The 27688-nt window shown below is 42.2% G+C and overlaps 2 long non-coding RNA genes across 5 annotated transcripts; one reads left to right on the top strand and one right to left on the bottom strand.

The window, feature by feature from the left end:
- Positions 1–146: 146 nt before the first annotated feature.
- LOC140613867 (uncharacterized) lies at positions 147–18735 on the bottom strand. 3 transcript variants are annotated; one of them, XR_012014755.1, is made up of 6 exons: positions 18530–18735; positions 6338–6486; positions 5186–5332; positions 3853–3978; positions 3515–3628; positions 147–447 (listed from the first exon to the last, which is right to left on the bottom strand). It is a non-coding gene; the product is annotated as an uncharacterized lncRNA (long non-coding RNA). The 3 variants fall into 3 exon arrangements; XR_012014757.1 differs by having other exon boundaries at positions 3515–3599; XR_012014756.1 differs by lacking the exon at positions 6338–6486 and having other exon boundaries at positions 18530–18731.
- On the top strand, positions 18642–26564 carry LOC140613868 (uncharacterized). Of its 2 annotated transcripts, none has more exons than XR_012014759.1 (3): positions 18642–18881; positions 24372–24762; positions 25184–26564. It is a non-coding gene; the product is annotated as an uncharacterized lncRNA (long non-coding RNA). The 2 variants fall into 2 exon arrangements; XR_012014758.1 differs by having other exon boundaries at positions 18644–18881; positions 24372–24728; positions 25184–25901.
- The last annotated feature ends 1124 nt before the right edge of the window (positions 26565–27688 follow it).

The raw sequence follows: 27688 nt of genomic DNA, 5'->3' as shown, positions 1-27688 counted from the left end.
AGCCGGCACTTTGCCTGCGTCCTCTAGAAGCAGCCTCTGGATTCTGAACACAATTCTTCCTTTGATTCTTGTGATGACAGAGCAACAGCAAAATGCTGTGGCAATCAAAACTGCCTGCAAACAGCATATTAACCATTCAGAGTTTTAATTGAGTTAATCAAGGAACGTCAGCACATATGCTCTCTGCAGTTCTTGTGTAGATGAACCCTTGATGCTGTGTCCTTGAGACTTTGCTCCTTCTCTCTTAAAAGTCCTTCTCCCAGCCCAGATTCTGGTTCTCACAGGAATGACTTCCACATGGGATGAGGGTAGACAGGAAGATGTGCCAGACATTTACAAACACATTCACATTTATGTTTCCAAAGAACCGGGCCAGACACATCCCGGGGTCATCACTCTGCAGATGAAATTGATACTAAGAGAAGTTCCGTGTCCTTCCTAAGATCACTAGGTTAGGAAAAGGTGGAATTAGAATTGGAACCCATGTCTAATCTTGTTAGACTTTACACTCTTTGTACCCTCTTCACCCCTCTCCACCACTGCTTCCTCCCATAATGCAATGCTACCAGTACTCCTCTCCAGAATGCAGTGCTTGGTTGACAACTTGGTTTATTTTTAAGAGCCGGGTCTTGACCTTTCCTATCTGAGCTCCAATCATTGGAAATTAATGCTCGACAGATCTTCTGAAACTGCCTTATGTAATCCTTTTAAATTATGATAAGAAAACTAAAGTGCAGTCATTAAGTCACTATGCCCCAAGTGAGCCATTAAAGTCAGTGCCTGGAGCAGGACCAGCACTGACTCCGCTGCAGTGTGTTGGCACCCCCACAGTGCTTTCTAGATCTTGCAAGGAGAAACCCATGTCCTAGATGTGGGGAGCTGATTCTCTCAAGCCCTCAACTGGAGAGGTGAGGTATGGTGTGGTGGTAAGGGACAACATCCATACATGTCAGTCATGTTTGGCTTCAGAGTTTGCAGTTTCTTTTCAGCAGAACAGCTCTAATCATCTAAACCCATAGGGAAAACATGCATCAGAGTGAACAGGAAATAGAGTGGTCGGCTCTTTTCCAGGTGGATTCCTGCATCTTCTAGGACTTCCTGACTCTCTCGTTGTCAAACATCTGCACGCCTGCCTACAGCAGTACCAGACCTAAACTACTCCTCAAGTCACCACCACCTCCACTACCCTCAACTCCTTCTAACCTATTTTTCAACAAGTTCCCTTGGTCTGAGCCAACCCAGCTATATATAGCAGCCCCATGATCACACACCCTCTGCACAACTTTCCAGCTCTGGCCCCATATTCATGCCCCAGCTCCTCGATGTCTGCCTCCTCCCTCCTGTGTCCCCTCCCCCAGTTCCTCTAAGATGGGGTCGCAACCACAAAGGTCTTTGAGGGAAGGGAAACGCGTCAAGTTCTAGGTGCACGGTGATGGGAATGGTAGAAAGTACAGCAAACTACAAAGTTCATGGCCCACCTAAATACAATTCAAGTTTTAAGAAATTTAAAGTATTTGTTCAAAGTACTTCTACAGCCTGGATTCAGTAAGCACCCATTTTGAACCCCTGTTTGTACTCTAATCTGCAGGCATTACTTTCTTCAAATCCTGATTCAGAGTCAAACGCGTTTCGCTAGTATTGTCTTTACTTCATCACCACTCCTTTACATTCCCTTAATTATATGGAGATTTTGTACCATATTCTCTGGCTTTTGTATTCTCTATATCTTAAGGGCAAGAACAGCTCACCTTTGTTTCACACCTCAACTTTAGACCAGTCCTGCCTCAAATTTAGTTACCCAGAACCTTCAACATAGATAGTGTATAGTGTGCAAGTCTGATTGAAAAACAAACACAAAACCTTATTTGGGGCAAGTCCTATTCCTAAGTGTGTAGATTTGTGTCACTGGCATCTTCCGAAATTCCTAACAGTGGGGCAGAAGTTAATTTTCTGCATCTCCGTAGTTCAGAGGAGAGGGAAACATTCTGTTGTTAATTTGCACCAATACAAATAAACCATATGGCTTTCTGAATGACAGAGTCACTAGGACACCCAGCCAAGTATGCCTGGACCATTTCTCACTTGTCTCCCAGAAAGCTGTCAACGTAGGAGGTTAACCTTAACGACCCACGAGTCCTTCTGTCATCTGCTGCCCTCTAGTGCACAGAAGGGATATAGCGGACAGTGTGGTCCGGAACCCAGAACTCCCTGAGGCCTATCCCCAGAGCTCTGACAGTCAACAGCTACATGGGAAGATCATCCCTTCTTGGGTGGTGTAGAGTTTGGGTGATTATAATGAAAAGAAAAGAAAAGAAAAGAAAAGAAAAGAAAAGAAAAGAAAAGAAAAAGAAGAGAAGAGAAGAGAAGAGAAGAGAAGAGAAGAGAAGAGAAGAGAAGAGAAGAGAAGAGAAGAGAAGAGAAGAGAAGAGAAAGAAGAGAAGAAAAGAGAGGAGAGGAGAGGAGAGGAGAGGAGAGGAGAGGAGAGGAGAGGAGAGGAGAGGAGAGGAGAGGAGAGGAGAGGAAAGGAAAGGAAAGGAAAGGAAAGGAAAGGAAAGGAAAGGAAAGGAAAGGAAAAGAGAAAAGAAAAGAAAAGAAAAAAAGAAAGAAAGAAAGAAAGAAAGAAAGAAAGAAAGAAAGAAAGAAAGAAAGAAAGAAAGAAAGAAAGAAAGAAAAAAGAAAAAGTTTACAGAGACATTGATCTATGGTTGTCTATTGTGGAAGACAAAGTGTTGAAGTAAAATAAGTAGGAATCAATAACTCATTGGTGAGATAGGAAAAAAAAAAAAAAACAAGTTGAGAGGAAACCAGGATGTGGTCTTCATACCATGCAGCAAACAATACTTTTTTAAAAAGTATCTTTTAGTGGTGTTTTTTTTCTATAATATAAAAGTATATAAACTTCATTGTACATGTTCTTCTTTGTTACGACACAAGTTTGTGTTCATCTCAGGAAATGTGGATATGCAATGGAATCACTCAGAAACCACCTTCCACTGGCAATGTCGTGAGAATATCATTCTAGACATTACTGAATGTATGTAATTTATAAATAAATATAGGGTCGCTTTTTGCATGCACTTCCACAACCTGCTTCCTTTCTGCCATATTCTGAGGCCATCAAAGTTGTGTATTTTGTGAATTTATGCCTTACCTGTGCCAGCCATTCGGAGTGCGGGCTCCTGAGTGTGCTATACCAGGCAAAATTACCCGCATTTCTCACCTAAAGCCCCCTCTCATCTGACTTTTCCAGTCGGCTTAAGCAAGTGATTAATCATAGTATGTCATTTTATTTTCCAGGTGGTAGTTAAAATAATAAATGTGGGCATATGAATACTATCTATTTAACGTAGCTGTATTTATCATGGATTTAAACTGTATGGATATGACAACCTAATCCTGCTTTAATAAATCTATTTTTTAAATCACACCCATGAAAGATTTTGCTCCCAAAATTATGGAAGAGTTCTTTAACGCACTTGAGAGAAAATTTCAAATGTAACCAATCTGTACTTACCCTGGAAGTGAAACATGATCATTGTTTCTCCAGGCATGTATGGTTTGCCCCCATGCGATAAACCCAACAAGGAAAAGAACAGCATCTACTTAAGAGAAAGCCGTGATGGTGGGGCTGAAAGACAGCATGACCAGATTTAATGTTAAAGCAAAACTAAAAACTCCAGGATGGCACTTAAGTGAGCGTGATGGGAACGTATTGTTTCCTTATAATGATTTTAAATGGAAATTACAATTCAATCACAAATAAAAGTAAATTGTAGACAGTGAGGCGAACAAATCTGTTTCACTCGGATTCACGGTGATTATCAAATTAGCAGCTACTCATTCACCACTAACCATTTTCAGTCTTCTTGGTCTCTCTAACAGCCCTGAACTGCAGCTTCATGGTGATTGCAATGGTGGCAGCTCATCAGGGCTGTATTTTAGCTGTGCTTTTATCTTCCCTGTTTTTCCTTTTCATTGCTTGGCAAGGTAAAAGAAAAAAAGATCATTAGAGAAGTGAAAACTAGTGCTTGCACCTGTTTTTAAAAGTTGTGCAATACCAGTTGAAGGCCTAACATCTGGCTCCAGGCCGTCTCAAAATCCATCTTCTCGCACTCTCCCCTCATTTACTCCACTCCAGCCACACTGGCCTCTTGTTCTTTCTCCACATGCCAAGCACACTCCTGCCTCAGGGCCTTTGCACCTGCTGTTCCCCCTGCTAGACCATCCTTCCTATCTGCATCTACAAACCTCACTGCCCCTCTTCATTCAGGCCTGAGTTCAGATGTCCCCTCCTTCAAAAGATTGGCCTTCCCCAACTTAGCCTTCCTAAAATAGCACCCCTGTCACTCTCTACTTCCTCAGTCTGGTGTTTTTTCTTCCCAAAATGTCTATCACTCCCTGATGTAATATTATATGCCTACTTTGTGTTTCATTATTGAATGAGCCCAGTATCAGGGAATGCTGGACAGAATGTCCAGCATGGGTCTGGGACTCCATAAAATGATCTCACCAGGACATTTTGATGTACACCTCGGTTAAGAACCTGGTTCAAGGGACTTTACAGTTTCTGGGATCCTGTGGTCTGGATTAAAATTTCAGTTTGACAAGCATAGGGCATCACAGCTGTAGGCCCAATCAGAAACACAGGAACCCATTTCCCAAGGTTACTGTGACATTTGAATTTTTTTTTTAATTTTTATTTATTTATGATAGTCACAGAGAGAGAGAGAGAGGCAGAGACACAGGCAGAGGGAGAAGCAGGCTCCGTGCACCGAGAGCCCGACGTGGGATTCGATTCTGGGTCTCCAGGATCGCGCCCTGGGCCAAAGGCAGGCGCCAAACCGCTGCGCCACCCAGGGATCCCTCCTGTGACTTAAAACAAGAAAAAAAAAAAAAAAAAAGTCGGTGAACTGAGGCTCCGACTCCAGCGGCCAGACTCCACCGCCCAGAGAGGTCTTACAGCAAAAGCGGCTGTGATGGGAATCAGTCCTCCGGAGAACATGACACAGGTCACCAGGGAGGGGACTTCAGAACGCACAGGTGGGGACCGTAGACTTCTATTTCTAAACGCCGCTGGCGGGCTTAACTGGATCAAGAGTGACACCTAGTGGAAAAGCTCTGTTTTCTAGCTCCTCCTCCCCGCCCCTCAACAAGTCAAATTCTTTTAGTTTAAAAAAGTAATTACTCCGCAGCATAACCGAGGCACTGTCATAACGCCAAGGTCTTCGAAAATTGCATCCAAAACCGCGTAACATCAGGCTCTGTAAGAACAACTGCAGAAAGGGGACGGGAAGACTGGAGCTAGTCTTGAAAGTTTGTGTGTATGAAGAACCTGGTAGAGAGAGGCAACAGGAAAAGAAGGAAGATAAATTTTTGTCCCAAGTTTCTTGAGCATGACATGAAATTTTTCATTAGACAAAGAGAATAATTTGACCAGGAATCTGTGAGTAGGACTTTCTGGATTGGAAGCAAGGGAAAAGCAGTGGCTACTACTTCTGGAAACCCTGCTCAATGGCCTGGCCTTTGCGTGGGGTCCAGGAATCCGCTCTTGCCCGCAGTCCATGAGCTTCTGCAATTCATATGTCCCAACACTGGAGCTAGGCCACCTGGATGCCCTCTCGGGCTTCTAACCCCAGATCCTTTTCCCATTTTTTCCGGCCCTAAAATCAGGATATAGGACCTGACACCCAGTCGGACCCTAAAACAGAGCCCTTGAACTAACGACTGCTACAAGAAATTCAAGATACTCACTGCTGTACTACATAGATGTGTATTTGCACCCTTAAAAAATTTTTTTCAAATTTATTTTAGAGAGAGAGGATGTCCATGGGAGCAGGGAGAGGGGACAGAGGCAGAGGGAGAGAGACAGAGAATCCCAAGCAGATTCCCCGCTGAGCACAGAGCTGATGCAGGGCTGGATGTCACAACCCTGAGATCAGAACCTGAGCCTAAATCAATCAAGGGTCAGACACAACCTGCTGAGCCACCCAGGCGTCCCGACGTGTATTTGCTCTTAATGATTTTATAAAAGAATTAACTCTACCCCCTAAATGGCCTCCGGGATAATATTCTGCTTGGCCACCACCTCCCCACAACTATTTGCGGCTACTCTGGAGAAGGACTTTACCACCCTTCAGTAGAGTCTCTGTGCCTGGTGCTACCTGCTTTCTCTTGCTCAGCCTCTTTGCTGCGGTCCAGGTTTTAATCCCTCCCCTTGTGTGCTCCCCTCACTGGCCTTCTCCCCTTGTGGGGACCCCAAGGCCGGCTCTCCATCCCAGAGTGCTCCCACCCAGAGCCTCCCTCCCAGCTGCCTCACAATGATTCCTCTGAAACTCACTGAGTAAACATCAATTCGCCGTGAAACAGCTCCCACTCGAGCGTCTCCTTTCCACTAGAAGCGTGCACTTTATTACTCCCATGCCTGGCCTGCACCACGCAGTCGGTTTGCTCTGGCAGCCTCGTTGAGCCTAATGGCATAATTCACTCCTGTTTGTTTAATTGGTTAAATCAGATTAAAATGTGTTTTTGGCAGGGGTAGAGTGTGCTCACTTGTGTGTATTTTAATTTTCACACACACTCTCAATGCTGAGACCCAGAGGCACAGTTTAAAAATTAAAAGTTTACAAAGCCGTGCTGATGACAGTCAACAGCAGTGAATAGGCTTCACAGCCAGCAAATACTTAAAATAAGTTTAATTATCTTGAAGAACTACTGCTCTTCCGGGCCCCCAAAGAGGGGACCCCTCCCTTCTCCGAGCTTCCCAAACAGCTTCACCAGCACCACCAGGAAAGCTTCATGAAAAGACACAGTCCTGGGCCCCATCCCAGACCTCCTGAACTAAAATCCCTGGGCAGAGACCTGGAATCTCTTTTTCCACAAGCTCTCAGCCAGCCCCACATAGTTTCAGTCCCATGTTTGGAAACACTGCTCTGAATCACTGCCCAAAGCTCACCTCTTTCAGAAAGGTCTGGTAAAGCAACCTTTGCCAGTATTTCCCAGTCTAAGGACATGCATACTGTCTTGTTTTTGCCCTATCCATGTACCACCAACTCTGCAGTTTACCTAATATGTGCATATCAATTGGCTTGAACTTTTGTTAAAAAAAAATGGATTTCATTTTTTTTAAGTTTTATCACTATGATAAAATCATGAATTTAATGTATATTTTTTCTAGTACACAATGTAATAAATATATATCATGAAAAACTGTTTTAAAATGCTTTTCCCGGGATCCCTGGGTGGCGCAGCGGTTTAGCGCCTGCCTTTGGCCCAGGGCGTGATCCTGGAGATACAGGATCGAATCCCACGTCGGGCTACCGGTGCATGGAGCCTGCTTCTCCCTCTGCCTGTGTCTCTGCCTCTCTCTCTCTCACTGTGTGCCTATCATAAATAAATAAAAATTTAAAAAATAAATAAATAAATAAATAAATAAATAAATAAATAAATAAAATGCTTTTCCCTGTAGCAATATGCATGGTTTGTGTGCCAGTGGGGTTCACCTACCATACCTGAGAAAACACTGATGGAAAGAAATAATCTCTGGTCCCACCTTTCCTTTCAAAGAGGGCCCTCAAGAAAATTATGAATAGAGAATTTTGTATTGTTCCATTCTTTACCCCCTCCCCTCCTTCCTTTCTTTAATCAGTAACCAATAAAATCACTGGAGGTTGATGCAGGTATCAGCAATTCTAAACCAGGAGTAAAACCCATCATGCCATTTCCCCTTCAAAAGACATTTCTCTCCAGTAGGGAACTCCCATTACCCTCTACTACCTCCATGGGGCTACCTTGTATTCATTGATAAATAGAGGGTAAAAAGGCCACTGAAAATATTCTCACAAGTACAAATCAGAGCCAAAACGTTGATTCTTTGACTCCAGAATTCCAGAGAATACCACCCTCCAGGTCTGTCCTGTACTCGTGTTGGACTGCCACACCTGTACCACCATGGCAGCAGGCCCTGGTTTCTTCCTTTCTCTTCGTCCCTTCTTCTTCTCTGCTTTTCCCTTTCAGTAGTTAAAAATAAATGACATTTTTTTTCTTACTTTGAAAAATGTTCATGTGAGGAAAATTAGAGAAAGTAATTAGTATACGTAGACATTTTTAAAGCTCTATAACAATCATAGAGATGCTTTTAACCCTTTAGGATACAGATTCAGAACCCTTCCTAGAATGTGTGCCAGGATATTATTCATAGGTTGATGTGTGCTGGACTCACTGCCAAAAACGGTGCTTTATTCTCATTCATTTCCAAGCCAGCTCTGTGTTCTGAGCCTGAGGTTCCTAGCCTCAGCACTTGATACACCTCAGTTGCAGAGCTAGAAATGGAAGCTAGGAGGCACTAGAAGGCTAAGGCTTCTGGCCCCGAGTGGAGGAGGTCTGAACCAGGACAGGAGGTTCCCTAGGGAGGAGGCCAGTGGCAGTGGGTTCTGCAAACCCACTTTCTTGGAAAGACCCATGCCCCACCCCCAGGCAGCCCTCAGGTAGTGACTTGGCTACTGCAGAAGGAGGACTGAACCCCAGATTTTTGGCCTTATCCTACAGTGTAAGATCCTTTTACCCAGTTTGGTGAAGGAAATGGAGCTAACATATTAGAAAAAGGATAATGAGCACCTGAATGGCTCCCACGGAGACCTGAACAGTCATAGCCTCTCTGTTTGCTGTACACCATGTCGTAGTCAACTGAGATGGAATTTCCAGACAGTTCTAGTGAGTGGGAATGGGCCAAATTTATGTCATGTAGAACTGTTAAAACCCATTGACTGGGAATTGAGAGGGGCCTTTTAGGAAATTGGGGCTTTTTATGTATATGTTTAAGGAGACATTAGGGCAGCAGGGATCAAATCTGGACCGGATTTGTCAAAAAGAAGGGGAATTTGGTGACAACTATCTTAATTTTCACCTTGAAAGGAAAAAAATTGAAGTGGGGGACAGTTGTCATCAGTTTAAAAAGAGAGTAGCAGTCATCAGTGTTAAAAAAGATATTTTAGGTTATAGAGTAGCTTTGTCTTTATCTTGTTCCAAACATGATCAGAATGGCCTTGTACAGCATTGTTTATGTTCTTTAAACATTGTTAATTTCCACTTGGCAACATCATGATCCAGCTGCTAGTAGAGCCATTTTTTTTTAACTTTCCTGAACAAAGGACTGTATTATTTCTTAGACCAAATTAATATTCATTGTATATATACACAGATGGTTTTTTTTAACAAATATAGGAATTTACTATACATACTGTTTGAGAATCTATTCTACCTAATACTATATCAGCAAGAGTTGTTTGTGACAGTATTCATATGTGTCGTTTTATTTTTTATTTATTTATGATAGTCACACAGAGAGAGAGAGAGAGAGGCAGAGACATAGGCAGAGGGAGAAGCAGGCTCCATGCACCGGGAGCCCGACGTGGGATTCGATCCCGGGTCTCCAGGATCGTGCCCTGGGCCAAAAGCAGGTGCTAAACCGCTCTGCCACCCAGGGATCCCTGTATGTGTCGTTTTAAAGGGAAATAATGGGGTTCTGTTGTGCAGATGAGCCACACATATTTAACTAGTCCCATACTGCCCAACATAAGAATGTTTCCTCTGTGTGTGTGCAGGTGCAGGTGCAGGTGCAGGTGCTGGTTCAGTTGGCCTACCATAACAGAGTACCACAGACTGGGTAGCTTACCCAACAGAAGTTAATTTCCTCCAGGTTCTAGGGGCCAGAAGTCTGAGATCAAGTTGTCAGCGGGGTTTGTTTCTTCTAAGGCCTCTCTCCTTGGTGTGTAGATGGCTGTCTTCCTCTAGTGTCTTCATCTGATCTGCCCTCTGTGTGTGTCTGTGTTCTAATCACCTCTTCTTATAAGGACACCACCCGGATTAGAACCCAATTATGTGACCTCATTTTTATTTCAGTTTACTCTGCAAAGGCTCTACCTCCAAATACAGTCACATTCTGAAGTACTGAAAGTTAGAACATCTGCATGGGGCAAACATGGGGAGAGACACAGTTCTACCGTAACTGTGTGTGTGTGTGTGTGTGTGTGTGTGTGTGTCTATGTGTTCATAATTTGCAATCAATGTAGTAATGGACATCTCTGTATCTAAGATTTTTCTGTATATCCACAGTAGGATCAATTTCCAGAAGTGGGCTGGCCAAATCCCACAGTTCTAAGGCTTTTGGTAATATTGCCAAATTGCCCTTAAAAAAGTTGTTATAATGCACACTCTCACAAAGCGGTATAGGAGAGTGCTTCAATATACTTTGTAATTTTGCTATTATCTGCTGTTCCTGATTTCACATTTGGTAGATTTATCCACCTCCATGTGAGTTCAGGTGGTCTAAACATGTTAGTGAGACCAAAACCATCCACTTAATTGCTTCCTAAGAGTTTTTATCATTGGTTAAATAAACAAGTCAAAGAAAATGCCCTATTGATAGTAAATCAGGACTGATTTCCATACACAGAGGACAGCATGTTCAGGTTTATGCTGACAGAAATAGTTCCTTGATTGTATCGCAAGCATTTACACTTTGGTCCTCTATGACATTTCAATAAATATTTGTTGACTTTCTTTTAAACACTGTCTGATCCAATTAGATTCTTTTGGTTGCAAGTGACAAGAAAACTCAATTCTAAATGGGTTAAGCAAAAAGGGAGGGGGGAATTTACTGACTCGTGTAACTGAAAGCCCTGGAAGGCAGTAGAGCCACAGGTGAGCCCTTCGTCCTGAAATTAAAGACTGCCACCAGGTTCCACCTCTGTTTAGTTGCCTTTGGACTAGCTCGATGCCTAAGCTCTCTGTGGTGGCCTCTGACAGCCTCAGGCTTTGTCATCATAGTCATAGGATGACTGTAGGAAAATCAGAAGGATTAACACTAGGCAGGAAAACAACACCACCATTCTGACTCTCCTAGAAATCTAGAGCTAGTAGGAAATCTGGAAAATCCTCTAGTCTGTTTTTCAAAAGGTGTTTATTTTATTTTGTTTTGTTTTGTTTTGACGAATCAAAGTTCTTTTGCTTTCTTGGGGTGCCTGAGTAGCTCAATTGGTTAAGTGTTTGCCTTTGGCTCAGGTCATGATCTCAGGGTCCTGGAATGGAGCTGCGCCCAGCATAGGGCTCCCTGCTCAGTCTGCTTCTCCCTCTCCCTCTGCCCCTCCCCCTGCTTGTGCTCTCTCTCCCAAATAAATTTTTAAAAATGTATTTTATTAAAATATCTTGGGGCACCTAGGTGGCTCAGTGGTTGAGCATCCACCTTTGGCTCAGTCAGTGATCCTGGGGTCCTGGGATAGAGTCCCGCATCAGGCTCCCTGCATGGAGCCTGCTTCTCCCTCTGCTAATGTCTCTGGGTCTCTCATGAATAAATAAATAAAATCTTAAAAAAAAAAAAAAAAGATCTTTTGCTTTCTTCACCCAAGATCTCATGATAAAGCCAAATACATAAAATAGAATAAAACCAAGCTGCTTGTGTTGAAACAAGGTGGGGACCCTAAGCCCCAAGTATTTCACCCCTCTCTTTTTACTCATCTTCCCTGAACCTCTTACAAGAAGCACTGATCACTTTAGAGTAGGGAAAATGAGGCCCAGAGCACAAACATGGCTTGCCCTAGGACTCACAGCCCATGAGTAGAAGAGCCAATGGAACTCTAGTACCCTCACCCTGTCCCTGCCTTGCTGCTTCCCTCACCTCTGTTTATTTCTCACTGCCATTTTGAATATCATCTTTCACTTCTATTTTTGACTTAGCACCTCTGTCCCACAGAGAAAAAAAAAATGATAAACAGAATTGAAAGGCTCAGTTGCCCACCATGTGCATTTGTGCACAGCCCTCGTGCCTCCAGCCGTAGTGGATCACAGGCTCAGGACCAAGCAGGTTCAAAGGTACATTGAGCTTCTGTATTCCTCCAAGTCCACTTGAGGTTTTTATTTTAAATCATCAATAAGATGCCAAAAATCAGTGTTTCTCAGGGTATAACCTAGGGACATTGTGGAAACTTTTCTAAGATCCCCGTAGGAATTCTTGAGTTTAGAAGATATTTTTGGACAGAGTGCAAGATGAACAACAGGAGCAAAGTGAGCCAAAACAAGAGTCCTAGAGATAGTTGTCCTGTGAGAAAGGAAGATTGTGGGTTCAACTTTAAGGGATAGAAACATTTTTCTTTAAAGCACAATTGAAACTTAAAGCCAATATGGAGAAAGAAATGAAAAATGTGACCAAATTTACACAAATGCAAAAGGAATCCTAAGTGGTTGAAAATAAATATTTTCAATAACTAAAATAAATAGAAATAAAATAATAATGCCATCTATGTCTGGTAAGAAGTATACCCTAAAATATCACTATTATGTTTCATATAACCACAATGATTTTCATATCACCATTGTTACCATATCACCATTATGTTTCATTTGCATTTATAGTCAAAAGATAGATATGAGGGACTAAAGTAATTCACCAATATATTCTCTCTCCATCCGCCCTCATCCATCTCTTTCTCCCAGTTTTAATTAAAGCTTTTCTTATGCAGAAGATTCGAGACATTGAAAAAACTCAGAAAACTGCATTAACAAATTTTCCAAATAAAACAAAATAAAAAGGTAAAGGTCATTGGTACTCTGGATAACATTAACAGCTCCATATATACAGGATCATGGGTTAGAGCCAAAGGATGTCACAAGATACCAGGATGAGAGCAAGCCTCTCCTTTGCAAAGAACAAATTTTGGAGGGTCTCATTAAAGATGACTCTCCCTTTATATGAAGGAAAAGAATTCCCATCAAAACTATGCTTTCTAGAAAAACCCACACGAAACCTTTTCCATTGTACACTGGTATTCTGCAATTAAAAGCAATATTTAATTTGTTGAAGCTAGAGATATAGAGTCTCTCCAAATGTTCAAGTTATAAAAGGAAAAAATTTTCCCTTGAACATAGAAGAAAAAAATTAGAAAACTAAGTATATTTGTATATATCCTTTTCAGATCTAAAATCACTCTGTGAGATTAGTAACATAGAAATATATTAAACCTATTATGATTTGTTTATAGAACCTTGAGGTCTAATGCACAGAGAAATATGATTATCAGGAGAAATAAGTTGGGTCAGGGAGACATTCATTGTTTTCACCTTTGGATTTGAATAACCAAAGAAATTAACTCATAGCCCCCTGTGACCACCCACTTTATTGTTCACACCTCAGTTTTTGGTCACCTGGTGTTATAATTTTACGTTTACTCATCCATCTTTTCCACCACCAAACTCAGCAAAGGCAAGGAGTGTATATTACTCATTAAGGATCCTGAAGGTCCTAGGAGATGCTTGTCCCTCAATAAATAACATAGAAACAAAGGTAGAAAAGCGATCAAATGAATTATTTTAACGCCCCTTCCATACTTTGATTCGCTGCCATTTTTAACTTTTTTCCAAATTAATAAAAGGTTAAGTATAACTTCCAAAGAAACATTGGGTTAGAAGATTGAGAGCATGGCCAAATAAGGATTAGGACTGTGGAAGAAAGTTCTAGAAGCATTGGATAAAATTAATGTATCCCCAACAATACCTTTTGCTTTTCTTCTTTGCCAATTTAATGAAAAAGATCATTAGGCCTAAAAATGCAGCATTGTCAGGGGAATGGCAGTTAAAGACAAAGAGGATATACCAGAAGAGGGCACTCTTACCACAGATATTTACATTTAACATTTTTTGAACGTTTGCCCCACAGCAGGGCCAACAGAGAAAGCACAGCATTCTTTCCTAAGGAGCTCATAATTCTCCCAGCCAAGCAAGGAAAAGGAAAAACACCAAGGGTAAAAAATTAGAGAAGAATGCCAAAGGTAATGACCATGCTCCCTGGCCATTGCAATCTGGAAGCAGAGCTTTATATGGTTCTCAGAGGACTATTTACCATCTCCTCACTGAGGCTAAAAAAAAAGGAAAGGAAATGGGGGAAAAAAAAAAAAAGACAAAGAGAAACTATACGACTATACCAGCCAACCCACATTCTGACCTGCATTAACCCCTCCCTCTGTATTGCCTTTCAACTCTTTTTATTTCCATGTAGTAAAACAAGTCATTTCATTGTAGGGCTAGACCAAACCAGAAGGTTTGGGGACATTTGCCAGAAATCTATAGCAGTAAGTATTAGTGTCGTACGTTTTTAGGGGAAGAACAGCCACGTTCTCCTTGCTGCCCCATGGAGAATGCCTGTGCCTGGGCTTCTAAGCTGTGGAAACAGATGAACCCTATCCCTTCCCTCATGCTTCTCCGGGACAGTTATGGACTATAGAACTTTTGGTTCTCCTCCTCCTCTGACAGCTGTCATTATACATGATTGATCCAGAGATTGGGAGATAAGTACCCATCTCATCCTGTCCCCAAAGCCCAATCTTCCCCCAAAGCCAGCTCTGTTTGGGGATTTCATTTGAGTACTGGCCCCAAATATGCCCTTCTCCTAGACTCTGTATGACTCCACACTTCCAACTCAATTGCCCCAGCCTGGTGCCAACCCTCTTCATTCCTGCGGGCTCCCAGGGGTCCCCCTGTTCCCGTCCTGGTCCTCCATGGGTCTTGCACACTGCACTGGAGTTCCTTTCCTAGAAAAAGAGCTGATCCTGGAGTACTTCAACTTCAATGGCCATCATTCTTCTCATTGCTTATCCCAGCCACATTGGCCTCTATGTTGTTCCATGAACATAGCCAAGCTGCTGCCTCAGGGCCTTTGTACTTACGTTTAGAATTATATTCTTCAATACCCACATGATGCGTTCTCTCACTTCATTCAGGATTGTGCTCTAATATCATCCCTTCCCTGACCATGGGTATCCAAAGCAGCTACCTGCCGTATTACACTCTATCCTCTAATTCCTCCTTATGCTGCCTTATATTTCTTTATAGCAGTCATCACTCCCTGGCATTATGTTACATGTGTGATTGTTTATTTCTGTCAGCTCCCCAAGGGCAGAGACCTAGTTTTGTCTTGTCCACAACTATATTTGCAGTACCTGTCATTTTGGGTGTTCCCAATAAATATTTGCTTAATTAATTAATTAAACCATACCTTTCATCCACTCAGTTCCTTCCTCCATCCTCTGAGGTACTCTTCATTCATTCCAGAATTAAAGCAAACCCCATGGCATGGCACTCAGGGGGCATGATCTGACTCTCTCCTCCTTTTCTGGCCTGATTTCCTATCACACTTCCCCCACCTGCAGTGGACCCTGAACTGTAGTCAAACCTACTGATACACCCTCCACTCTCATGCCTGCTGGCCTTTTCTGCTCCCTGTGTTCCATCACCATTTGTTGAAATCCTCCCAGTCTCTCAAAAACCTTCTGACGTGCTACCTCCTCCCGGTGGAGACTTCTCTATTCTCCCATCCCAGCCGTTGGCAGTTCTGTCCTCGGTATCAGTTTGTGCATCTCTTATATTATGTCCCGTGTTACAAGTTATTTCTCTGTTTCACTTTCTCTACTAGGAGACAAAAGAGCAGAGCTGGATATTCTCTCTTTTAACTCCCAAGTGCACAGAGCAGGGGTCTCAAACTCAAATGCCCATGGAAGCTAGGCACAAAGTGAGGTGCATGATATATCGGTCTGCTTGGGCTTTCATAACAAAATACCACAGAGTGGGGGGCCTTAAACAACAGAAATTCACTTTCTCATCATTCTGGAAGTTGGGAGTCTAAGATCACAGTGCCATCAGGAGTGGTTTCTGGTGAGAGCTCTCTTCCTGGCTTATAACTAACTGCCTTCCTCTCCCTGCGTCAAGGTCTTTCCTTTTCCTCTGTAGACACATAGTGTATGAGAAACAGCTCTCTGATGTCTCTTCCTTCTCTTATAAGGACACGGGTCCTAAGCATCTCCTTAATTAAAGGCCCTGCCTCCGCATAGAGTCACATTGGGGTTAGAGCTTCAAAACATGAACTTAGGGGGACACATTAGAGTCCATACAATGGGCCCAATGGGAGTTAGGGAAACTGGAGAGAAACTTCCATGGGGGACCTGCTCCTCAGGCCTGACACATAAGCCTCATATTCCCCACCCTTCAGGATGTGAAAGAAGCTGAAAAGCTAGAGCATTTGTAGGTGAAAACTCTTGATTTTAAGTTGTCAGTAACTTATGTTAAAACGTATGTTTAAGCTATTAAGAGCAAAACAAATGCTGTCCGCTGGCAGGATTCTTGGTCCGGGGACCAAGAACTGGCAATATTCCGGATTCTGCTGGGAGTACCAGACCCATAGCAAAGCCTTGTTAAATGTTTTGTGAGGAAGTGGCTCACTGAGGTATGTGTGTGCCATTGTTTGGGAAACTCTGAAATGAAGATGACGTGGTAGGGGAAAGTCCGGCTTCTCACTGACAGCAGGACAGCCCAGGCCTCCCCCCACTTCCCACGTGTCTGCCCACTACCAGGTCCGCAGCCGCCACCCAGCCCTCCGTTCCCAGCTCCCCTACGCAGCCTCTCAAAGCTGGGCAGACCCTCCCTGGGGGCTGCAGCTAATGAGGGAGCCAGAGGAACTGCAGTCGGTTCACAGAGAGCCACAGAAGAGATTAGAGGTCTGAGAACTAAAGATCAACCGAGGTGAAAGGGACCAAGGTAATTCCATTCAGAGGCCAGAGGGTCCCAGGGTTAGCCAGCAGTGGTTTTCAAGTATCCAAGAGGCTCGTGCCCAGGACAGTAATGAGCTGTTCTCCCTACTGAGAACAGAACAAACAGAAAACAGACTCCAAACGCTGCATGGGGAAGCCGAGGTCTCTTTCCCTAACACAGGCCTTTGTGAGCACTTGTGTGTTTGAATGGGCCTTTATAGTGGAAAAGTTCTTTTTTTCATTCATTATCTCCCTTCAGGCTATCACATTCTGTGATTCTAAGAAAGTCCTGTCAAAAAAGGTTGTTCCTAATGAGAGAATGAGCCATAAGGTGAAAAAAAGACTTTCATCTACATATGGTGGTGATGTACTTACGTCTTACACGTTGCTCAATGAAGAATATAGTATTTCCGTATTAACCTATGAGATTCCCTCCGTACAGAAAGCCACAAAAACCCAAATGTATTTGGTAATATGTTCAAGGTCATAAATGACTGTAAACAGCCACATTTCCCCCATCATATGCTTTCCAATTACATGCCAAGTACAGGTTTTCTCGAGTAAATGAGGAGGGGTAAAGAAGATACATAAATAAATAGATACACATAAGCAAACAAACAACCTGTTCCTTAAGAAGTGCAGAGTCATGATCCTCCAGGGAAGAGATGATCTGCCCTCCTAGGACAGCTGGACATTTTCTAGGGGCCACTGTGGTGACTTGCATTTTCTTAATTTGCTCAGTGAAAGGAAGAGCAGGGGTAAGCTTTTGTCTCAGGAAACTCTGGCAAACCTGGAGCAGCACGGCAACATTGATAAAGTCCTGGATGTTTCCTATGGGCTTTCTCTCCCCCTGTGTGGCCCAAAGCCCCCTGTCCCTGGACACCTTCACCCATAGTGAGCTCTTTTTTAGCAGGTGCACCCACAGAGCAGACTAACCAGACAAGAGGCCAGCTTACTATCTTTCCTCACAGGCTCCCTCTGACGAGGAATTCCAACCAAAGTGATATGGCCTTACTCCTCTTTCGAAGAATGCCCATTGTCACGTAACTCACGGGAATGAATCTGGAGGATTTCCAGGGTTTCAGATAAACACATGCCCTCACACTGCCCACTCAGGTAAAACCTGCCTGGTTAGTCTAAGACATTCGGTCGTTCCCTAACTCCTCTTTCCTCCTCTTTCTGCCACCTCCCGAGATTTATTTCTTTACCCCGATAGGGCCTACCTATACTTTTCTCCTTGGTGGACTTTTAAAAGCACCTGGTATGATATTTTAATATGACTAGTTATTAATAAGAACAAGAATTCCCACATTAAACCAAAGAGAAGTGTTTTGTTTTGCTTTGTTTTATGTGATAGGACTATGTCCGAAGGGTAAAATAAAGAAAGAGGATCTTATTTAATTACAGGTCATAAATTATGGCTGGACATTTGGAATCAAGGATGAGTACACCAGGAATTTGAAAGCCTGACAAGCATGAAGAAGGTATTTGAGACCATGAATTTAGAAAAAGCTTAGGGGCAGTTTATCTTATTGCTGGTTATTTCTTCCAGGGCTGTTAATGCTCAGCGCTCTGGTCCTCTGCACTGGCCTCACTAGCATAAAAAACGGGGGGTGGGGGGTGGGGTAGGATGTTGAATCCATTTTTCATGAGCAGAAATTACTCCTTTGAAATTCTGTCACATAAATTTGGAGCCAGACAAGCTGGATCCAAATCCCAGATCTGCCATTCGCTCTGAGAACCTGGCCAAGAAATGTCATCTCTAAAATAAGGACGAGAATACCAACCTCCAAGGTTGTTGTGAAAATTAATTTGTATAAGATACATTATATCCATAGCAGTTGTTATCACATCTTTTGAGAAGTGGTGACTATTATTATCATTAAAATAGTAATAGTAGTAACATTTTCACTCCTTGTCGCCTTCTGGAACACACCTCTATGGTTTCCAAACTAACTTACCTTGAAAGCAGACATCAGCAACCTGGAATATTGTGGCAAAGGCAGTCCTGGCATTGGCTCAGAGATTGTGCTTCCAGTGTCTTCCACTGAGGTACAGAACTGTGTTTACTGTATCCTAGGCAACCTCTTTCTATCACCCTTCCTCCACCTTCCAGCAAACCTGTCCACCTCTACCTTGCCCCAAGGCCACTCCTCTTCTCATTCTCTCCTCTTTAATCAAAACTCTTTCCTTCAGGACTGCGATGTTCTATACATGCTCAGAGAAAGGTATCATCAGTTTCCTCATCAGCCAACTGAAAGAGTGAATGAAAAGCTCCTCAATGCACTAGATACCCAAGAGGTCTTGATAAACGTGAGTTCTCATTCCTCATCTATGAAATGAGAAATCTGGACAAGATTACCTCTGAATTCCTGGGATTCCACAGAAATTTTGTGAATTAGCCAGTGTATGTTTGCATGCTGGCAAGAAAATATTTTAACTGCCCATAGTCCTCCTAGTTGAGACTAATCTGTAGTTGGTAGGTTAAGTGATATTTAAAGATACCCAGAGAAACTGGATCACCCCCAACCCACACACAAAGGCCAGGACTGTATGAAGCTCCTTACCACCCCACTTCTAAATGGTGGCTGGCCCTCACCCTAAACATGAATATGGCTAGAGAATTAAATTAGGGTTACCACCTGTTAAGAATGTTTATGCACAGTCCAAGGAAACATAGGTCAACTTCATCCTACAGGGACCCTTTGATCAGAACCTGCGACCTCAGGTTGTCAGAAACATGACAGGTTTTTTTAACAGAATCTAAGAAAAGTCCAGGCACCCCCAGGCTTCTGGTAGCATCTACTGGATTCAGGCTGGGGTGACCTGACCTGAAGATGGCATTTGACATTAAGTCAAGTTTGGAATTCGATGGCTGGTTTGTAAACAGGGGACCATCTATGGGACTGGTGGCTCCATAAGAGCCCAGTAATGAAATTATGCGCCTAGGATACACAGCTGGCAGTTACACTCTCTATGGATCACTTCAGGCAGCAATAAAGATAAAGTGCTTTATAATGTATTCATTCATTTCAGTAGTCAGTAGTAATGTTAGAAAGTGGTTCCTATCAAGAAAAGGCTGAGCTGCATTTGAAAAGGAGAAATGTGTTTTCTTAAAGGGATTATTTTGGAGAACCAAATGAACATACGTGAGATGCTTCATTAAATCATAAGTCAGTTTGGCAGGTGATCCTAATATGCTCCTGGCAAAAGTGGGAATTGAAACAGTAGAAACAAATGAGCTACAGGTGTGCCTTGTTTTTGTTTTGTGTCTCATTTGGATTATTTTGGGCTACATCAAATATATTTCAAAAAGTTTGTAGTAGATCATCCCAATAAACAGATTTCAAGTTTCTAGGAAGCATCAGACATTTATTTGATGGACACACAAGGGACAAAATTTGGTTTCTAGGCTGTCCTCTTGGAGACTCAACAGTTTTCCAGTAAATCCCCCTATTCCAAAGCTCTTCTCTCACCCCTGTCTTCCATGGAAAAGAGAAGTCACACAGGTAAAAAACTGGACCCTTCAAGTAAGGTGGAAAATACTGAGATAACCACCCAGAGAGGGGGACTCTCCTGGAAGAGGTTGTTTTGATCCTCACAAAGAAGATAAACCTATAGAGTGCCACGCTGGCTCCCAAGACTTGAAATCCTGCCAATCACCATCTAAAGTGCCATTTCTTCTAAGCAGATTCATGTTTAAAGCTAACTCATCATCTTCCTTTTCCTTCTCTCCCCAAATTAACTTCCTTTTTGAGCTTTCCTACTGCACTGATTTAATTAACGTATCTTTCTTGAGAACCTGCTATGTGCCAGGCACTGTGTAAAGGGCACAGTTAAAAATGAGGCATCTGCCATCACATTTTAGTAACAAGCAAACAAAAGAGAAAATAACTGAATGGCTAAATACATAACATATTGTTAGATGAGGAGACCTACTAAGAAAAGTCAAGCAGAGTAAGGGGAAAGAGAGGAATGGGGTAGTCAGGGAAGGCCTCTCTAATGAGGGTACATTGTAGCAATCTCTGTGAACCTTCAAGAACTTTAGGGGAGAGTAATATTTTCCTGTTTTGTGTATTGATTGAAATTTCCAATTTCCGGGGAGCCCGGGTGGCCCAGTGGTTTAGCGCCGCCTTCAGCCCAGGGCCCGATCCTGGAGACCAGGGATCAAGTCCCATTTTAGGCTCTCTGCGTGGAGCCTGCTTCTCCCTCTGCCTGTGTCTCTGCCTCTCTGTCTCTCTCTCTGTGCCTCGCACAAATAAGTAAAAATAAAAATCTTTAAAAAAAAAATCCCAATTTTCCAAACCACAAAGGTAAAATTAAGTATGTGGAAAGGCAAGGTAGGGACCGAAAGTGAGGGAGCAAGTCAGGTGAATAAATACCTGGGGGAGGAATGTTCAGGATGGAGAAACTGGCCTGGACACGGGATTTTGCTTGCCTCATTCAAGGAACAGCAAGGTCATCTGTGTGGCCGCAGAAAGTGAGCAAGGCGGGATGATGCTCCATGCGTTTTCTCTGTTCTTACTCCCCTCCGCATGGAAGCTACAGGTGCCTTTTACTCATCTCACCCTATCCTTGCTCCATTCAGTTCTATTTGATTATCTTCTCTAAAGGATGACTCTCTGAAATCACTCTCTCCTGCTTCTCCCCGTGCTCTCATCTACATTCGGGCTGTACTCATTTATGCCTGGATTACTGAAGAGCTTCCTAACTGGCCTTCCAAACTCATGCAGCATCTATTGCTCTAATCACTTTAAGCTTCCAGATTAATCTTCCTAGAGCATTGCTTTCATCATGTCTCTTCCTCCCTTGAATAAAAATGGCTTAGCATTACCTATAGGATAAAGCAGAAGCTCCTGAGCATGCCCCTCCTCCATTCCTGCCTCGATCTGCCCTAACCTCCATCCTTTAGTATCTCTGTTCCCACCTTCCCAGTTCCTGGGACCTCCACCTGTCATGCCATATAATCGGGGTCCTCACTCTAAAGCCTTGAAGCCCAGCCTACGGCCCACTTGAGCCTACTCTGAGAAACCCATCCCAGAAAAGATTGCCTCTTCCCTCAAACACCTGGCACACTGAGTCATCAATATATCTCCAGTTTACTGCTTAATGTACAGCAGTATATAAGGCCCATAGCTTTCTTCTTTGGTTCTAGCTCACCAATTAGACTAAATTCATTGAGGACAGGAACCATTTCTTCTACATCCTGTACATCATTTGAGCACCATGGATATACAAGTCACATTTTATATTACATGTGGAAAATAAATCCTAATAAAGGTAAAGTTCTGAGTTGGTAGGCACTGGATTGGGTAAGAAAAATAACATAAAACGACCACATTGTATCACTGAAGCCATCCTTTTCCTACAGACAAAAGGGGCTATTTATTCAATGCCAGGTCATCTTCCTCGTAATTCAAAGGAAGGAAAGCTCAGCAGCATGGTCACAAAAATCTTATTTTGTTCATAACCTATATTCAGTAACTAACTGTCTATAAGTAATCAGATAGCTCCCATAATTATGTTAAACAGTGAGAATATGTAACTCTACAAATTCTCTAGGGAAATGCTATCAGTGTGATTGAACCAAATGTAAAAACTGCATACACACACTGAAAAACCGCACACACTTACATGGACTTCTAGTAGGTAATGTTAACAGATCTGAAGAGCTTTATAAAAGTGCAGATACATTTCTTCAGTCTTTAATACCAATGTCAAAGGCTGGACAATAGCAATGCTTTTCCCACACAGAAAGCTCACATGGGTGCCAATAAAAACATAGGCAGAGTTTATAAATCTTGTATTATGGATAAAATATAAAATCTCATTCTTAAGTAGAAAGGTTTCCAACAAGAAGCTAATGTAAAAATTCTTTTCACCTTTGAATGCCTGATGGCCTTGCACAGAGTTGCCCAACAGATCTGAACTGTCTGGACAATATTTTATGTGTGTTCTTTGAAGTTAGCATCTGCCAGGGTCTTTGAAGTCCTATCTTTCAAAATCATAATAGTCATAATTAAGTCAAAAATAAGAGATGCAAGAATTCTGTATTCAATTCATATTTCACCTTGTTTCAGCAAGGTGAAGCACTTGAAGAGAAGGGTGGGTGTGTAGGTGGATGGGAGGGGTTGGGTGGCAAATCATTAACTTTGTCTTTCCTCCTACTTTTATTCCCGGAGAGTCTGCAGCAGTGGTTACACCATCCAAGTGAAGGTTCAGGACAAGACTTGCCCGTAGGGATGGTAGGCAAAATCCTTACTTGACATGGGATACAGAAGCCCTGGTACCCTCCAGGTCTTCCCACTAGCCAAAGCCTGGAATTCCTTTATTATTGGATAATGTGTCCAGCTTCCTTCCTTCTCCGGGAACCTGCAAGAATTTTGAGGAAAGATAATACCTTAAGCTGTCATGTATACCTTAGGGCAAAGGTTGAACTTCTGAATTTATAGGGCCAGGCAGGGCTAAGAGGGGACGGAAGCAAACAGCTCCAGTGAACCCCAGCTGCGTGGAGCCGTGTATTGTGGGCGCGCTGCTACGAAGCCTTTCAGCCTTTCAAAAGAAGCCAAGAAGCCACATCTTTATGTGCAGTCCTCCCCACCCCCACTTTTGCTGTTGACAGCTCACTCTGGCTTGTTAAAACACTGCACAAACCAGACCAAACCCACCCGCAAGCCAGCAGTGAAACATGTCAGCAAGCTCAGCTCAGTACGGTGCATCAGAGAAGTGAGGGTAGAGCCCGCACCCACCTGGAAACAAGGGCAGGAAGGAGGGGCAGTGCTCAGAGACAATCCGAAGGTCTGAGAGTGAGTTGAGTGGTTCTGCCAAAGGCGGGCTCTGAAGCAGCTTGCCCCATTACCAAACTGCACAGGAACGGGAGGGACCCCACAAGGAGCCTCCAGAGGGCTTGTACACAGCAGCTTTGGCCACAGCCTACCTACCTCTGCTCCACCCTTTGTTCAGGACCCCCTTGGGACATTCCTGGGCACGTTGAAAAATATCTAAATTATGGCTATCCTAGTATAAAGGTAAATGAACCAGGCTGGATTATATTCTTTTTCTCCTTCTGATTTTATTTTTTTTAAAGATTGTATTTATTTATTCATGAGAGACACAGAGAGAGAGGCAGTTTGCATAGTTTCTACATGTTAACTCAACACTTTCATCAATATCCAGAACCATAAAGCCAGTCAGTTGTGAGAACACAACAGAAGAAAATAATAGCCAACATCTATTTCTTACTTTTGCCAGGTACTTTTCTAAGCTGTTTACATACATTAACTCCTTTAATCCTCACAGCAATTCTCAGGTAGGTACTGTCATTATTCTTGCTTCATGGATGAGGAGATCCAGGCTCAGAGATGGTAAGTGACTTGTCTAATATCGCTTAAATTGTAAATGGCAGGGCTGGGATTTGAACCGATACAGAGCATTTTTATGGCCCATGTTTTGTGTCCACAGTAATATAGCTGCCTCCCAACAGGACTACTGATTTGTCACATTTACAGTGACCTGTACCAATAGCTAGTAACCAAGAATTTTCATCCAGCATGTAGCCCAAGCATTGCTGAGCTGGAGGCAGGGCTGACTTTAACCCTCAAGCACAACGGACTGGCTTTATGGTTCTGGATATTGATGAAAGTATGGAGTTAACATGTAAAAGCTAAGCATTCTCTGGTCGTGAAGGCAATAGCTTTATAACGACTTCCTTAAGGTAACTGTGCAAAATTCAAGAGATAGTTGAATATCTATGCAGGCTTGCCTTGGCTAATTTTTAATCGTATGCTGTCTTCCTTCTATCAGCTTCCTGATTTCCCCCACTTGTCTCTAAAAGAAGTTCAAAGTGGAGACTTGAACCTTGAAACTTACCCATGTATCACGTTTGATATCCTGAAGAGATACGGTCTTTTAATAAATAAATATGCCTTGCATCATCAAGTGCCTAGCAACTTTCAAAGCACTCAAGCAGTACACAATGACATACATTTGAAGCAACTAAAAACAAGAGAGAACTTGAGAAAACTTCAACCCACTGGGAGGACCCAGAGCACCAGTCTCCCCTGTTGTCCTGGGATAATAATCGACAGTGATTTCTGCTGTCGTCTGTAGAGTCATAGAGGGAAAAGGAGTCTCTCAAGTTATCAGCCCGTCCCTCATTTGGTGAGGACACAGCTGTTTCCTCAAGGTCATGTTGGTTAGTCTCAAGCTCTCTATGTCTAGTCTTGCCACCTCTGTCATCATTTTGCATATATTGCTTATTCTGAGTCCTTTTGTATGAATTTATATCTCTAACACTAGAATTGTTGCAGCTAAAGACAGTCATAGACTTTTGTGCAGATTTTAAATTATTTTGGTGGAAAAAGAAAGTGTTATTCAAAAATACTTGTTAAATGAATGTATGAAAGTTCTTTCAGCTTTCATTTCATGTTATCTTGTGATCTCATCAAATTCTTCCCCCATTTAACAAGCAGGAGGAGGAAATAGAAACCCTCATGTATTATCAGGTTCTCAGCCTACATGTAGTCCATATGGTTCATAATCACACTTGGAATGAAGTATTTCTATTTCCAAATGTTTATAGATACATTAAAATGAGTGTTGTTTGATTTCAACAGAGCTGACAACAACTTATCCAATGCCGCATGATTTGGTGATTCCTGAAGACAAGAGCAAGGGAGGTCATGTAGAATTGTGAGCTAAGCTGAGCTTGTATCTCTTGCTCTCTCTACATAATATACCTTTACCTGCTCAAACTACAAAAAAAAATATTTATTCTCATCTAATCTGAAGGAATGCACAACTTTAAATCTCTTACACCAGCCAAGAACAAATGCATTTTTCAAGATACATCTTTACTGTAGTCTCATAGTTCTGTTTCCAAAAAAACCAATAAACAAAAATCTCTTATGCATTTGCAAAATGCTTGAAAATCAGTAATCTCTCCCAGTAGAATTAGCTTACTTTATAGTGAAGGTGCTAAAGACAGTTTGAGACATACTATGGAATTTTATATAATTCACATTTGATTCAATTGTTGAATCCAGTGAGCCACGCTGTGTTCCTAATGTTCAAATAGATGTCCAAATCTCTCTTTGGACCAAAATAAACCAATTGGTTGCATCCAAAATAGCTGTTTTGTTAAAAACCAGAGTCATTTATAAGCAGAATGGTTATTTCCTTATAGCAAAAGAACAAAACCCGTTACTAACCTATGCTCATATATGATGTTCAGCTCTGTTGGCCCAAATGCAATTCCTGAACATAAGCCATGTCAGCACTAAGTGCTGAATACAGGCTAATATATGGGTTCTTTTTAACTGGACTATTAAGTCCATTAACATTTAATGAAACAATTTTAACTTTATCCACAAAAACACTCACAATGCCTTTCCATCAACTCCCTAAAGGCAAAACAACATAAATTTAAAAGAAAAATAACTATGAAGCTTTGTTAAGTGCAGATGATTTCCATAGGACAGGTTAAGTCCTGAATTTCTGTCTCAATGCAGTCCACATTTGATTTTTACTACAAAGATAAACTCAAACTGGCAATTACCCTTTGCTAACCCTACCACATAATCTCAGCATGAAAACGCTGCCATTTTTCCTGCTATAGTGCAATGTATATAGAATTAACTAAAGTAATTTCATGAAGAGTCTTAGTAATCCATTTCAGATTTGTGCTATGAGACATTATCTTTAAAAATACCATGTTAATTATTTTCCCTATATTCAATTTGGCTTGAGTGACGAAGATCTAGAAACCAAAGTCCTTTACAGAGATTCACTGTCACATTGACACGGAGATACATACAGAATACAGGAAACTCAAATTATTCAGTCAGTTGTGCTTTTTTCCCTGTTACCTTCGACACATACATATGCTAGTTTTAACTTATGTTTGTTCTGAACCTATGTCTGGATATTTCTATACGTATGGTTTTTTTTCCCCCCAAAGGCCTATTTTGAAACCTCTAAAGTAGAGAAAAAAGTGAAATTGATCCCCTTAGTAAGCTTTTTAAAAATTATTAACATATTCTTATTCACGCTTCTTAGCATGATGCTGCTATCTGGACAATTCTATAGACTTTACAATTCTATATCCACTCCTCCAAATTTGACCCCTTTGAACGGCTCTCCCTCAGTTAAAAAAAAAAATAAAGATAAACTACAAGCATCCATGACTTAGAATCATGTTTATGGCAAACTTATTTAATAATCTAATGATTTAAAAATAAATCATTTTTTTAAACACCTGCCTTGAAAGACCTCACGTGGCAGCTTCGGGGATTTGAATACCTTTGAGAAACCTGAACATCTAAAGGAGTTAGTGGGACTGATGCAGTTGAGGCACTGAACATTTGACATGGCAGTTGTAGAACTTGTAAATGTACCACAGTAGGAAGCAGCTTTCCATGGACTTCAAAGCAAACGGCAGTTAATTATCTAGCTTTCAGGAGCAGCGTGGACTTACCGTGACAGCTGTTAGGCGAGGACACATGGGCATCTCCACAACTGAACATCAGCTCGTGTCATTGTTTGGCTTGGATCTCTTTGGAAGGAAATGCTTAAGGTCTCAGCTTGGTTCAATTCAAATTAGTCTAAGAGTTTTCCCAGATGGTTTCTCAGCACAAGCTTATTTTTCACCCCAGAGCCTGTGCTTCGCCATCACCTCAGATCTGCCGTCGACATGCTGTTTGCATATGCTCAAGCTCCATTTTTAATGCTATGCATGGGACATATCCATTTGAACTTTCTCTTCCCTGTTATTATCGTGAATTCAACCTGAGGGTCTTGTGACTTTGGTGAGAAAAGAAATGCTTCTGCTTTTTAATCTCTCACTCTCTTTCTCTCTATATATCCCTCCCCCTCCCTGTCATTCACCCTCCTCATTTTTTCACCGACAGAAAGGTTGACTGTTTCTACCTGGTGTCTAACAGGTGGGATATCTTGGGGTGTTCTTCATGGCTGGCTAAATATAGTGGGTCCAAGTATTATTTGACTTGCATGAATCCTAGTGGGGCCTGGCTTGTCCACAGTTTCCCAGAGCATCAGCTTCTATCTATAACCTGATTAGTCTTCAGATCAGCCATGACAAATTCCCAGAATAACCAAGCTCA

This window comes from Canis lupus, chromosome 22 (genome assembly GCF_048164855.1).
Source record: "Canis lupus baileyi chromosome 22, mCanLup2.hap1, whole genome shotgun sequence".
In the NCBI taxonomy this organism is placed as follows: Eukaryota; Metazoa; Chordata; class Mammalia; order Carnivora; family Canidae; genus Canis; species Canis lupus.
Note: the sequence above shows the minus strand (reverse complement) of the source record. Positions and strands in the feature narration are given on the sequence as shown.